Below are 13,913 nucleotides of genomic sequence, written 5' to 3'. Positions count from 1 at the left end.
CCTGATCAACCCCTCTATAAGACAATATTCCAATAATCACCATGAATGGTCTACTCTTCAATGCCATCAATTTTCTTTAATCCAGTGACATCTCTTTTGGGAAAACACCATCCAGCAAGAATTTAATCATGCAATCATACCAATATATGCCCCAAATGGGTTCTACATCAACCAGATTTGCATCGGATAGATCATCTAGAATGCCCTCCAAGTGTGGTTCCCTTGAATCCAAGGGGCTCAAATAATCCGCCACCAAATGTTGGCTTCTTGACATGTGTACCACTATTGTATAATCAAACTCTTGGAATAGGAGAATCCATCTAGCCAATCTGAATGTTGGCTACTATTAGTGGTGTATCCAAAAGACTGAAAAACACCTACATATATCCACTCCTAGCAATGGAAATGCCAAGGTTGGACTAATGTCGGAAAAAGGAAAAGATAGTACAAAACATACAAAGAACTGAGACAACTATTTATAGAGTAGAAATGTTGCAAATAGTTTGTATTTCAGTAGATGGCAATGACAACCTGATGCAAGAGATGAAGATTAGCTTATAACATCATCCAACTTCAGTCGAGTAACAGTAAAAAATAGGCATAGTTCAAAACATGATGTGGTGGATAAGGCCACTACTACTAGATGTTAGGGATAGTTATAACTATCCCTATAGTTACAAAATTATCCACTACTCACTAATGTAACTTCCCTTTACTAGGGATCTACTAACCCTCATTGGTTGAGGTCCACATGGGTGAAGAGGTCACCCTCAACACCTAGCACACCCGATGGTAAAACTTTTTGCAAAAAAGTGGAAGAGTCAAACCCTTACTATAAATAGTCCATCAGATGGGCCTTGATGGTGTGGGTTGAGTTCAAATATATTACTGCTACCTTAGGAGCAATAGGGTCTGCTTCATCTGTATTTTTCCTGCAGGTTTCATTCAGTTCTGGTTCCTCCTCAAGTGGAGTCTATGCCTCTTCAAAATCTACACTAGGGGCTAAGGCCAGGTTGGGGGTAGCTATGATTTCTATATCCTGATATTTTGCATCCTTGAAAGTGGCATGCTTTGTAGACAATTGTGTGGACTGGCCTTGTTGTGTTGCATATGGCTTCCCACGCTCTGTTTTCAATTCAAAAATTTATGTCTTTGCATCCATTGGCATTTGACTCTCTCAAAGGTGTACCATCTAAGTAGCCTATAATGGATTCCTTGGCTTGACTAAAAAACATATCTTCCTCTACCTACTCTATTTAAATGCCTAGAATGCAATGAAAGATTCCCAAATCATTCATTTCACATACATGCCATGAACAAGTTCGCTACTTGTGGACTCGTACTCCCTAAATTAGTTATCAATCTTGTTGTATAGGCCCATGGGTCTTGCTTGAGACCATAAAGTGCCTTTTTAATTTTCATATTATGTGCTCAAAATCTTTTCCAAGAAATACTCTTTCTAACTTCATGTACACATCCACTATTGGAGGATCAACGGTGGAGGGTGGAGTGCAATAATTGTACACTATGTTGGTTTCTTAAAAAAATGAATTAGTATACGCAATCATCCCTTAAAGGTAGGGATTATCCCTATTCCTATCTCTATGGTGCAATGTATACCATTCTCAGCACCTCCTTTGAAATAACACATTTCTTGGTGAATATGATTACAAAATATGTAAACACAATGACATATGGGCATATGTAGACACAATGCTTGAAAATATCATAGTGGCTACATATGTAAACACAATGACTACTATGAAACAGAAGTATCTATAATGAGTACAACTTACTACAAATGAAATGTCATAGTGTGTGCATATGCAAACACAATGACTATGCAACAAAAGTCTACACAAAGACTAAAAATTATAGATCATCCCTTACCTACAAAGCGGAGAAGTAGGAGAGGGTGTGAGACTTAGAATATGCTATCTTCCTTGGAGCCATATGGGCCCAAGTGTTTGTAATGTGAGAATGAGAGAGGTACAAGAGAGTACAAGGGTTAATCCTCCCTTAAAAAGGTGGAATGTATTTAGGGTTGAAAATGTAGAAATATACAAACCCATTTAGGGTTAGGGTTGGGGCATCTAACCCTTTCCTTTATAGCACTCTATATGTGTTAGTGCTATGCACATGTAATCACATGATGTTGAGCTGATCTATCAACACTCAAGTCTACTTGTCTCACCGATATGGGACTTGACATAGCTACGTTTATGTTAGGCATGGGCCTATAAGATGGGGCCGTGGGGGTACCTTCTAGATCTCCCCCCCAAGTGGTGTACAAATTTGGACGAGAGACCATTGGATGTGGTAAGGTTCTCTCTCCAAAGTCCATTTGATCATTCCCTTGCCCATTGGGACTTGGCGGTGTTATGGATAAAATTATCTAAGGAAAAAGGCATTAATATGTGTGTGTGTTTGTATGTGTGGCAATAGTATAATAAAATATGGTGTGCATAGGGCCCAGGGTTGAGGTGGCAGGGCATGACCATGTGCCACCCTTCCACGTAAGAGGACCCATAAGGTGTGATGTACATAATCCATGGAAGTAATATTATAAAATGTAAGGTGGCATGGCTCCTCCATGTGCCACCCCTCCACCTAAGCTGCATTTAGTGAGATATGGCTAAAAGTCCATGGGAGAAGTAATATAAAATAGGTGGAGATGGATATTATATTGGGTTATTCCCTCCATATAGGATAGGCTCATGTGGGGGAGGTATAGAAGGTCCAAGAGAGCAAGTTCAATAATGGGGAAAGTAGGATGAGGTGGCAAGATTCCTTGTGCCAACCCTCCACTTGTCCTCCTAGAGGTTTGAACATATTATAAAATTGGGGAGAGACCAAGGAAGTATCACAGACTTGAGATATGGGGCTTAATTTATGTGGAAAAATGAGGCAAAGGGTTGTCGCACACAATTGAGAGTGCGTAACCACCTAGCCCACATGGGAGACTTTTCCACACACACCATACATCTAAGAGGATGCATTTATTGGGATAGCCACCCAGCTAGTACTTTGATTTCTCCCTTTCCTTCCTTTCAAAATAAAGCATGGTCCTCTTCCCTTGATGTCTCCATCTTTACATTGCTCCTCCCATCATGTACATGCTTCTCTTCCCCCTCTCTCTTTCCCCTTGTGTCATAGTCTCCCTCTTCATTCCCTCCCCTTCTAATTCCTTTTCCCCTCCCATGATAATGTTTCACCCTCACGTTCTCCTTTCCTCTATGGCCCTCAAGCATCACCATGCTTAGCCTCTGGTCTTGATTTCTTTTCTAGCTAATAGAAATGGTGTGGCTTCTGGGATCGAAATCTCCACAGCTAGTGGTGTAAAACTTGTTACTCCTACGACTAGGTGCGGCTCTACAGCCTCTTCCGTGCATAGTTCTCTACTTTTGCACCTCCAAACTCTGCACCTTCCCTGTCTCTACGGCTGCAAAACCTCCCTGCTTCTGCACTTTCAGTCTGCCTACTTTCTGCTCATGGTTCCTATGTGTATTTTGGATGGCAAATCTTCTGCTCGTACCGGTCGCATCTGCAGAACTGTAACATCTGTGCTCCTTCTGAGTTCCTGCATGCGCATTCGATTCACGTCTACTATGTTCACCCACGCGATAGTTTTCTAGGCTCTTGCGTCTTTTGGTCATGGACAGTTTTCTCGCTTTGTGCGTCTACAATGTTCACCCGTGCGATAGCTTTCTGGGCTCCCACGTCTTCTGGTTTCGGATAGTTTTTCTGAGTTTTTGCAAAACTGTAAGAGTAGATCCCATGCCCCCACTCTCTCTTCTCTTTCCCTTCTCCTTCTCCTCTCCTCTCCTCTCTTTTTATTAAAGAGTAGGATCCACTGCATTGTTCAAGGAGACGACGGGTGGGATGATACACCATGGTTGGTTCAAGGTGAAGAACTATTGATATGCTGGGAGAACTTTGATTTTAATTCTACTCATTGTGTGGTGATCGAGCTACTTGCTACTTCGGAGGTAATTAAAAGGGTGTCCTTCATCGAAGGGTGGGATGCTCCCCAAGCTTGGGGGGAGGTTTGGCACATCTGCTTGTTAATTCCTGTGGATAAGCTCATCTTGAATGGTTTATTCTCAATCTCACTATAAAGGTTTCTAGGCCTCGGCTATGGTTGGTAATGTTTCGACCAAGGAATCCATTTGTACCCAATCAACCTTTTGTGCCTCATTTCAAGCTTCAAGTTGTAATCCTTTTTGTTCTAAAGATAAACTAACAAAGGATTGCAAGTTTATTTGGTGCTAAACGTTTGGCTCAAGTGTTGAATTCTCCCCACCCTCTCCTTCTACCTATCTTGGACTACCGAGAAACTTGGGATGTCCAAATTTAGTCTTGGTGCGATGACATCTTGGATCCTTCCATTTGATGGATCTTATAAACCTTCAACCAAGGCTGCTGGTGTGGGTGTGAAGCTCACTTCACCGGGTGGTGAGGAGTATTGTTATAGCAAGTCTGCACCTGCAAGTACTTGTAATCAAGCTGAGTACTTGGTGCTCATTTTTGGGCTACAAAAGGCACAAGAACATCACGTCAAGCAACTTGAGGTGCAAGGAGATTCTTAATTAGTGTGTGAACAAGTTAGTGGAAGGTGGAAGGTGTAGAGCAAAGGCTTGGTTCCATGACATCAACAAGCATTGGAACTTTGCAACCAATTTGAAGAGGTAAAAATTCAGCATATCCCTCGAGCTCAAAATCTAGTTGATGATTTCTTGGCACATGAAGCTTGTACTTCAATCATGCATGACACGAGTGGAAGCACTACCCCAACAAAGCCACAAGCCACGAAGGAGTGTGATCATTTATAAGGAATGCAAAGGTTGTGGTCATCATGAAACTAAGTGTTGGGCATATTTGATACGAGTTTACCGACTTCGGAAGATCATCAGAAAGGTCCTCAAGGACATTGCTCAAAAGAAGGATGCCAGACCGCACACCCCTTGAAGAGATAACATAGCGACTATAAGAACTAGAAGAAGGTGATGTGCAAGCTCTCCAACTATTGACATTTGTCATGGCATTCTTTGTTGCCTTGATGAACAACCTCATGTAGCGCCATGTCTCTAACCCTCGCTTGTAAAGATGGATGTGATATCATGAGGGTTGATCCTTTTAAGATTGTTTATGTGCTATTCTATGCTGAAGATTCTTCCCATGTAGTATTTCACAATACACCAGTCACACCCTACCCTGCCTATGTGTGGTTTGTGGATGTATCTTCACCCGATTTTTAGTTCAAGCTTCCTCTTTCTATTGTTTGTCCATAGATAAGCCTCATCTTGCCTCTCTCTTTTCCATCTTCCAAGCGTGGCTGACATTCCTGTGTTTTGTGGATGGGTGGAAGAAAATCCAAATGAGTATCTTGTGGCCTTCAAGCGCCATTGTGTTTCTCTCAACTTTCTTACTGAAGACAGATGGCTGTTGGTTCTTCCCACATTTCTAGAGGGTTTGGCTCAAGTGTGGTATGAGATGGCATGTCGATATGTGGATCGAGCGGTTGTGCTCCTGGACCGTTTAATTGCCACACAGGAGGACAATGCCAGATTTCGAGCTGGAATGACTCAGCATGTGTTGGGCTACCTTGTAGCAGGAGCAAGTGATGAATTCCGCCTCAAGCTTAAATGGGAGAATCCAAAAACTATGGTGCTAGCACATGAGATTGTTCAAAAGTTTGATAAAGTTCAGTCTGACCCCGCTTTAAAGAAGACGATTGTTCCTCCGTAACCCCCTCAATTCCTGCAACAACAACCTGGGGGGTCTAACTCAGGAGCATACCCCCACCCCTCATCAGGGATGTATCCACCACCTCCACCTCAAATGTATGGTCCTCCCTTATATGCTTACCCTCAACAAGGTGTATATTCTCACCCTCTGCCTCAAAGATTTCCCCAGCCTTGCCCACGAGCCCCCCTCCTTTCTACTCCCTCAGCCCCTCCAGCTAAAGAGGCCCCCCTTGCAATAGAACCTAGAGTCAATGACCTAGCCAAGGCCCTGAATGATCTTCGGCTTGAGATGGTGGGCATCAAAAATCAAGCCAACCGCCCTCCTAGAGACTGTGCTAATGTTGCATGCTATGAGTGCCACTAGAAGGGTCATTATCGCATGGAATGTCCCAGTATTCCAAGGGTGAATCTTCTAAGTGAATCAGGCGCACTGAGGATTCTGACGTAGAGATCCTTGACCTTGGGAAAAGAAGTCATACCACCTTGGACCCCTCTCCAAACCGTGGACCCGGGCTGCCCTAGGAAGAAGGTGTCCTTCTCAGAGCCCTCAGATGCTGAGATGGTAGACCCACCAACAAAGAAGACTAAAAGATCCCGTAGGAGTAAGTGGTCGCCCTCGGATTTCCCCATTGACTCGGGGCAAGAAGACTATTCAGTTGTTCAGGACCTTGCTCATCATTCTTTGAGCATCACGCTCCCTCAATTAATAGCATGAAGCCCTAAGGTGAGACGTGAGATGCAGCAAGGGCTCTCAACAAGGAGGAGCAAGAAAAAGGGAAAGGTACGAGAGGTATCTTCTATCTCTGAAGAAATTGATCGGCACCCACATACAGCTGATGTCATCATAGATAATTGCCGTGTCAAAAATGTGTGTGTTGATGGGGGAGTTGCATGTAATATCATGGTGCCCCGAATCATGAAGAAATTGAATTTGAAATGTACAAGGCGTTCCTCCACTCGAATCAAGGTAGCAGATGGGTGATGACTCGCCACCTTGGGAGTCATTGAGGATTTGCCTATCACTATCAATGGGTTGACCACCACCATCAATTTCTATGTAGTGGACATTGAAGATACAGGTAGGAGTTACCCAGCCATACTTGGGAGACCATGGTTGAGAAAGAGTGATGCAGTCAGCTATTGGAAGACAAGACACATGTCTTTTGGTGCTTCTAAGGAGAAGATCTCAGTGCAACCAGGTGCCACGGAACCAGAAGAAGAAGAGGAGCAAGACAGTGATACTCTCTCATCCTCGGTATCTGAATCAATGGAAGAATTAGATAAGGGGGGAGGAGTTCTCAAAGGAGGAAGTTTACATGATGGGGGTGTCTCCGACCCTGCCACCCACAGAAAAGGTAATAGCTAGTCCTCAACAGCTTGAATCTATGCTTTCCCCAGACCTCACTCCAAGTGAGAAAGATGAGTTTCTAGAAATGTTCAAAGATTTCCCTGACCTCTTTGCAACTAGCTACCACCACCTTTGCCATGTGACTTCCATAGAGCACAAGATAGAGCTGAAGCCTGATGCAAAGCCTGTGGCTCAGAAGTATTGGAGATTAGGGCCCCTACATATCGATGCTTTGTGCTCAGAGTTGCAGAAGCTTGTAGAAGCTGGGTTTATTGTTTCGGTTCACAATACTGAATGGGTTTCACCAGTGTTAGTCACCCCAAAGAAAAATAACAAGTGGCAGGTCTGCATCGACTATAAGAAACTCAATGCAGCCACCAAGAGGGACCATCATCCTCTTCCCTTTCAAGATCTCATTCTTGAGGAGGTAAGTGGTCATGATATGTATACTTTCTATGATGGTTACTCTAGGTTTTATGAAATCAGAATTGCCGAAGAAGATGTGCTTAAAACCACATTTGCCACACCCTGGGGGACATTTGCATTCAAAGTAATGCCATTTGGCCTCACCAATGCTCTTGCTACCTTTCAAAGATTTATGCAGATGGTATTTGCTCCATATTTGGGAGATTTCTTGGAGGTGTTTTTAGATGATTGGGGAGCCTAGCATAAGAGGAGAAACTTGGATTGGCAAAGGTAGTTTCTATTCAGGTTTGTGGCCTGGGAATTGCATGTTGTTGGCCTTTCCTTCTTACGGACATGCCGACAAAGGGATTCTCCATGTCTGCCGACTCTGTTCTTCCTAAGCGGCCAAACATATTAGAGAACATACCTCTAAGCTTGGATGCAACCGAAGGTGCAAGAGAGTTGGGAGAGGCTACACTCGTGAAGGGGGCTTCCGATGCCCTTGGACCCATGGGGTCTTGCATCACTCCTTCAAGACTCTTTGTGTCGTCTGAACTAGATTGAGTTTCTAGATGGGGTTCTACGAACGAGTGGAGGCTAGGAATCGATTTATTAGACCCCCAACTAGGACGGAGGGTGGGCTGAGCCTATAGCTCAAAGTGCTTTCCTTTGGAACTAGACCCTTTGGCAAAATCCTTCCAGACCTCATGTGCATGTGGGGTGCCTCTAGCTGGGGACACCTAAGCTGAACTGAGGTTTTGGAATTTTCTGTTAATTCCTTGGCTACCCCATAGGAATAGCATCAGTTGGTGGGGTAACACTACAGCACCGGTCGGTGGGCTATGGGTATAGCAACGGGCGATGTAGTACAATTTTGGCGACAGGCGGGGCGTAACCTTTCAGTGACAATTAGCGAAATAAGGAATTGGCACCGATCGGTGTGATGGATGTATGGCGACGATCGGTGGGAAAATAGTTGCCACATGGTCGGTGCGATCGAAAGGACAAAATATCCCCATGGGCATAGGGACACGATATGACACCGGTCAATCAGAAAATGACTCGACGGGATAGTATAGCAACGACAATGTAGTATGCAGACACCGGATGATAGGATTTCATAGCGATAGGTGGTGCGATGTAGTAATGTGATGGCAGGGGGAACGATTATGACTACGGTCAGAGGGATAGTTTCACCGCACCAGTAGCGGGATAGTAAAATAGCAACAGTCGGAGGGGAACCACTGCAACACCAGTCAACAACCTGTCAAATCAGTGTGGAAGTAACTCTGACAAGCATTAACTCCGAGCGACGGGGTGAACCGTGGTCAAGGGTTAGGTCAACGAGGAAGTGTTATAGCACTGGTTCAACGATGTTTTATTGGTGGGATTCAGCTAACGCATTAGTCAATAAGGAATCTGGTCGGTGCAATACGCTGCAGTGCCGACTCGATGGGATAGTCAGACACAGTTGCACCGACTGAGATTGGGTGATTTCTGAGGATTTTACACTTTTTGTTCATGATTTTTTGTGATGGGGGGTTGCTACATACCTAATCTACCTACTCAATGAAAAAAAACTTGAAAACAAACACTTTCTGCAAGTCAAAATGCAAAAACTTAGAAAAGGGAAGTTCTAGAACATGAAACTACTTCAAAACTTGATAAAAATCCTTAGTTTTATTGTTTTTTGAGGTGATTAGATTACGTATACACCTTAGCAATCAAGCCTACTATGTTCCTATCAACTTGAAACACCAAAAAGTGACCAAAACAAGCTTTTCAAGCTCAAAAACGGCATTCCTACATGAAAAAATAGATTTCTATCCTCTCTCTCTCTCTCTCTCTCGCTCTCTCTCCACCTCTCTTCTCTCCTACAACTCCACTAACAACCTCCAAGTTAAGCTTGAAAACTTGTGCAATGGGAATATAATGAAGGGAGACAAGTGCAAATGCAAAAGCATACCTTTTCTCCCCGACAATGGTATCAAAATTGTAGTGTGGTCTCAGCGGTGACTCACGTGTCGTGGGGTAGTTGAAGATATGTCGACGGAGCTTCCAGTCCCGGCTACTCCTTGTGGGAGCGATGCATAGCATGAGCCATCCGCAAGTGTCACTCAAGCAGCCTCCGGATTGTTGCAATGTGGTTTCATGTGAGAAAAGGGGAAGGGGAAGAGGGGAGGGGAGAGGGAGAAGGAGGGAGAAGGGAGGAGGAGGAAGGGAAGAAGGAGAAGGGAGTGAAGGGGGATGGAGTGACAACCACAAGGGCACTACAATGGAAACATGAGAACACCCAAAACACTCTCTTGGAAGAGAAGAGGGAGCTTGTATTCAAACTTGTGCAAACAGCAATGAAGACCAAAGTCAAACTTTTGGCCTTTTATACAAGTCACCTTTTACAGGAAGGACCAACCCTTTTCCTTTTTAGCACTCTCCCTCACTTTACAACCATGGGCTTTTGGGCTCGTAGGGTGCCAAGGCATATTGCTATTCTTACCGACTCTCCCTACTAGTGAAAATAGCACTTGTGTTAACCATATTAAAGTGCTTGGGACAAACCTAGTGTTAGCAGGTGTTCCCAAATAGCGCTTGTGTTAGCCTCGCCACTCCTAGGTTTGGGTGATTTGGGGCTTCAACTCCCTGAGCGCCCTCACATCTTTACCTGTTTGGTGTTTGAACCTCATGAATGCGGCTCAAAACTTGGAGTGACAAGGCTAGGCTTCTGTGAGACACTCAAAGGTAATCCTGAATGTTGTTGGGAAGCCTTTTCTTTGGAATATTTGGGGAACAAACTCCTTGAGTTTGAGTTGTATTTCTCTCGGGGATGTTTTCGTTGGTGTCGCTATTTTCTGTGGATGTGCAGCTGAACAGTGCAAGGCACATGCACCCTTTGTGGTCCAAAAGTTTGCATCTCCTTGTTCTAGCACCTCCTTGTTCCAGGTGGGGGCAGCTGGAATATACAACATGTACACGTTGCCTGGGATCTTTGACTTTTGGGTGGACTTAGGGTATTTGGGGATCAAACTCCCTGAGTTTGAGCTATACTCCTTCCATGTGCACATTGCTTGTAATCATTGACCTTGGTGTATTTGGGTATCAAACTCCCTTGAGCTTGTCCTGTTGAAGTAGATCATTCGGCTTGGTCACCTTTACTCATTGATTACCTTGCATTTTGCGGTTGTACTCTGTGGATGTTAACAAAGAGGTACCAACAACAACCACCCACATGAGCCAATGATAACGACTTCAACCCATGGCCAAGCCACAACATTTAAGGGTCACAGTGAATAACCCATGGGTTGGAAAACAAGGTCTCACCGAGGCACTTAAATTGGAATGCAAGTGCCAAGAGGAATGTGAGCAAAGGCTCAAGGCAACCAAGAGTGCTGATACAATTCATCCAAGATATAAAATAACCACTCAAGCCTCAAAAGCCTTGCAAATACTTGAAAGGGTACATGAAGAAGGTGTGTCATGCCATTCAACAAAGGGATCCACCCTAATGCAACAAATGTTTGAAGAAGACCCTGCCTTGCAACAAATAAAGGAGGATGACAACATGTCCTTATATGGCTTAGAAGAGTTGAAATCAATAGACAGGGAACCTATCACTAGTCCTTGAGACATCGCAGGGTTAGCCTCATTCCTGTCCACTAAGATCAAGATGCCCATCGTGACACTATTACGGGGTAATCCTATTTTATGGCGAGACCTCTTGGATTGGATGAATGGGCAAATAGTGACACCCTAATCCACCAATCCTAAGAATGTTGAATCTCCCAATCAAGCTCAAGACCTTCCAAGGGTGCTAGTCAACAAACAGGGCCAATATTTTGAGAGTTATGACACGAATGTAGTGTTAGCCATCCCCTTCCATGATTAGAAATCCATGGCAATCTTAAATAGAGGGATTAGGTGTTAGCATCATCACAAAACAATGCTGGGAAAAGTGGGGAAGTCCCTATTGAGAGAGTACTTCCTTGTAGTTAAATTAGGCGGTGGGGGCACGGCTCATCCCATACTCGGGGGTTCACCTCTACTGTACCACGTGCATTCAAAAGGAGGGGTATTTTAATTCTACTTTTGGAAAAATTTTAAAAGGTTTACAATAACTGGAGGGGGTTTTTAATTCTACTTTTGAAAAAAATCAGCTAGTTTGTAAGTAAAGAGGGGTAGTTTTATTGGGGGGAAAAAATAGTACTCAAGGACATGAAAATCAAAACCTTTGATCTCACATATCAAGTGTGCCTTATTGTAATGGCTCCAAACATGGAAAGCCAAGAAATCTATTTGCAGTTGAATTGGATACCACTGATGGGTTTGTGCAGGTAAAGCTGGTTAAAAAATATGAGAAAGAGGACAATGAGAAGAGTCTTCATGAACCTTGGTGTGCTCCTTACTAGAAGACTCACTTGATTGGATGCATACACTGGAGGCAATAGATCTACCAACTACTAAGGGCACTCAGGCGATGCACCTTGATGATGAACAACTTCACTCCATTACACCTTTTTACACCATAAGAGTAGTACTATCTAATCAAATTGAGCTAGGAATTGACAATGCCATTGATCCTAATGAGATAAATATGACTCCATCTCAACTTTGGGTAGAGCTAACATCAGCAGGTGCAACATACTGAATACAAGCCATGGCAGATTAGCGAGTAAGCCACAACCTCATCTCCTGGGAAGCATTAAAACATCTTGGCCAACTACGCCTTCAAGTACGTGATTCTGAAATTCAGTCCATAGAGGGTACCTCTCTTAAGGTTATTGGTTCTTTAATGTTGAACGTTTCCTTGGACAATTACATTGTGCCTTGCAAGTTTTTTGTAGCTCCTATAGGTACCTTAACGGAAGCTACCATTCTTGGTGAAAGCTAGATCCAAGACACTTACAAAGGATTATTTGGTGATGAGTCGGCCCAACAAAATGTGCTAAGCACTACCAACCAACCCCAACATTCAAGCACCAACATCAGCAACTACTTCCACCTCCCCACCTCGACAAGGATGCCACCAAGGAAGAAGACAAAGACAAAAGGTAGCCAAGCAAATATGGGTCCGAAAGGATCTACTAAAGGCTCAAGGATACTTTGAGGGTGAATCATATTTTTGGATTCCAAAGAAACCTCAACATATAAAGACACCCCCTCCTCTAAACATCAATCCTCACCATCACCAGCCACCCCCTCATGTAAACAACAAACCTCAACATCAAAGAAGAAGAAGACACCATCCAACAAGAAAGGTGCATTACCAATGGGTTCCCACAAGACTACTCGAGGCTTTGGGATATTACCTTGGCAACTCTTATATATGGGTATCCAAGCCTTGCTAGAGCAATCAATAGCCCATCCATGCTTGCCCTAAGCCTAAATGTACACCAATTCCATCACAAAAGTAGAAGCAGAGCCCCAAATCTATCAATGCAAAAGCATCAATGAGTGCAGATGCACCAATAGTAATCACACAAGAACCTACTCTACACAAATGCCAAGAACAACAAGAACCTGCTTGCAAGGATAAGGGAAAAGCACCAATGCAAGAGGATCATACACAAAGGAATTCATCTTCCTTCTCTTGAGTAGTTACACAAGAACCTATCTCAAAAAGGGAGATAGTAATACAAGAACCTTCTGAACTGCAAGTCTCTCAAAAGCCATGTCACTTTAATGCATCATCTTCAAGGCAATTGGCAGTAACACAAGAACCTATCTTGAAAAAAGAGATAGTAACACAAGAACCTTCCAAGACAAAAGTTGAATCCACTTTGGGAGCCACACAAGAACCTTCCTTACTAAGAAATTTGGCATCTATAATCAGGGTAGCTATGCAAGAATCAGCCCACACAAATAATACCCATCACAATGGAAGTCCCATAAGAACCTTCCAATATGAACAACAAATTATCTTCATGCCTAACAACTTTCTCAGCTGAAACTTGGGCTTGCTCAACAAAAGCAAAAGATCTATGCGACATTGCAATCCTACTCACATTTGATACATAGAACATATATAATTTTATTATGATGAGTAGCATAGAAGCGGTACATGTGGGAGATCACAATGTTCAATGGTGCAATAGCGACAACAAGAAACATGCCAATAGTAGATCCACAAGAACTTACTCCTAAAAATGGAGTAGCTCCACAAGAACTTGCTACTGCAATCAAGGTCAAAGAACTTCAAGCATCGTTGGCAACAATGGGATGAACATTGCTCGCCAACAAAGATCTCCAATTATGTCTTAGTGACTCTCCTTCGAAGTGATTTTTAGACTTACATGAGGTCCCCAATAGCTATACAATTTATATTCCTCTAGTGGTCTATAAAATGATGTTCTTGCTAGGTCTGGGTCACATTTGGTTAATATGTCACTGCATTCATCTTCTGATGTACTCATAGGTAC

Source organism: Dipteris shenzhenensis, chromosome 2 (assembly GCF_047967505.1).
Source record: "Dipteris shenzhenensis isolate YYH24624 ecotype China chromosome 2, Dip_SZ_1.0, whole genome shotgun sequence".
Lineage (NCBI taxonomy): Eukaryota > Viridiplantae > Streptophyta > Polypodiopsida > Gleicheniales > Dipteridaceae > Dipteris > Dipteris shenzhenensis.
This window is presented reverse-complemented; position numbering follows the sequence as displayed.